Source organism: Arachis ipaensis, chromosome B9 (genome assembly GCF_059453495.1).
Source record: "Arachis ipaensis isolate K30076 ecotype BB chromosome B9, ASM5945349v1, whole genome shotgun sequence".
Classification (NCBI taxonomy): domain Eukaryota; kingdom Viridiplantae; phylum Streptophyta; class Magnoliopsida; order Fabales; family Fabaceae; genus Arachis; species Arachis ipaensis.
The window spans coordinates 40,006,443-40,008,442 of NC_142444.1; the positions used below are offsets into that span (position 1 = coordinate 40,006,443).

General features: G+C 39.2%; 1 non-coding gene across 1 annotated transcript; it reads right to left on the reverse strand.

The window, feature by feature from the left end:
- Positions 1-912: 912 nt before the first annotated feature.
- LOC148544397 (small nucleolar RNA R71) lies at positions 913-1,020 on the reverse strand. Its single transcript, XR_015900685.1, has one exon. It is a non-coding gene; the product is annotated as a small nucleolar RNA R71 (small nucleolar RNA).
- Positions 1,021-2,000: the final 980 nt, after the last annotated feature.

Consider the following 2,000-nt stretch of genomic DNA (forward strand, 5'->3'; position numbering starts at 1 on the left):
TCTCTCTCTCTAATTTTCGAAAATATCTCCCCTCTTTTTCAAAAATTTCTTTTTAATTAACTAATTATTTTTATTTTTTATTTTTGATTTCAAAAATTTTCGAAAATTACTAACATTTTTCAAAAACCATTTTCAAAAATCACTAACTCCTTTTCAAAAATAATTTTCAAAAATTCCCTCCTTCTCTCTCATCTTATTCTATTTATTTATTCATCTACTAACATCTCTCCCTCACATCATCACCAAATTCGAACCCCCTCTTCTATCTGTGTTCGAATTTCTTCCTCTTTTCTTCTACTCACATAAGGGAACCTCTATACTGTGGTAAAGAGAATCTATATTATTATTATTATTTTTCTGTGCCCTCTTCTTTGTCATATGAGCAGGAGCAAGGGTAAGAACATTCTTGTGGAAGCAGATCCAAAACCTGAAAGGACTCTGAAGAGAAAATTAAGAGAAGCTAAAATACAACAATCCAAAGATAACCTTTCAGAAATTTTCGAACAGGCAGAGGAGATGGCAGCCGAAAATAATAATAATGTAAGGAAGATGCTTGGTGACTTTACTGCACCTAATTCCAATTTACATGGAAGAAGCATCTCCATTCCTGCCATTGGAGCAAACAACTTTGAGCTGAAACCTCAATTAGTTTCTCTGATGCAGCAGAACTGCAAGTTTCATGGACTTCCATCTGAAGATCCTTTTCAGTTCTTAACTGAATTCTTGCAGATATGTGATACTGTTAAGACTAATAGAGTAGATCCTGAAGTCTACAGGCTCATGCTTTTCCCTTTTGCTGTAAGAGACAGAGCTAGATTATGGTTGGATTCTCAACCCAAAGACAGCCTGAACTCTTGGGATAAGCTGGTCACGGCTTTCTTAGCCAAGCACTTTCCTCCTCAAAAGCTGAGCAAGCTTAGAGCTGATGTTCAAACCTTCAGACAGAAAGAAGGTGAATCCCTCTATGAAGCTTGGGAAAGATACAAACAGTTGACCAAAAAGTGTCCTTCTGACATGCTTTCAGAATGGACCATCCTGGATATATTCTATGATGGTTTATCTGAGCTATCAAAGATGTCACTGGACACTTCTGCAGGTGGATCCATTCACCTAAAGAAAATGCCTGCAGAAGCTCAAGAACTCATTGACATGGTTGCTAATAACCAGTTTATGTACACTTCTGAAAGGAATCCTGTGAATAATGGGACGCCTATGAAGAAGGGAGTTCTTGAAGTTGATACTCTAAATGCCATATTGGCTCAGAATAAAATATTGACTCAGCAAGTCAATATGATCTCTCAGAGTCTGCATGGAATGCAAGCTGCATCCAACAGTACTCAAGAGGCATCTTCTGAAGAAGAAGCCTATGATCCTGAGAACCCTGCAATAGCAGAGGTGAATTACTTAGGTGAACCTTATGGAAACACCTATAACTCAACATGGAGAAATCATCCAAATTTCTCATGGAAGGATCAAAAGCCCCAACAAGGCTTTAATAATGGTGGAAGAAACAGGTTTAGCAATAGCAAGCCTTTTCCATCATCAACTCAGCAACAGACAGAGAACTCTGAACAAAATGCTTCTAATTTAGCAAATCTAGTCTCTGATCTATCTAAGGCCACTGTAAGTTTCATGAATGAAACAAGATCTTCCATTAGAAATCTGGAAGCACAAGTGGGCCAGCTGAGTAAAAGGATCACTGAAATCCCTCCTAGTACTCTCCCAAGCAATACAGAAGAGAATCCAAAAGGAGAGTGCAAGGCCATTGACATAAGCGCCATGGCCGAACCTGTGAGGAGAGGAGAGGACGTGAATCCCAAGGAGGAATACCTCCAGGGACGTCCAGTGATCAATAAGGAGCTTCCCTCTGGGGAACCAAAGGACTCTGAGGCTCATCTAGAGACCATAGAGATTCCATTGAACCTCCTTATACCCTTCATGAGCTCTGATGAGTATTCCTCTTCAGAAGAGAATGAGGATGTTACTGAAGAGCAAACTGC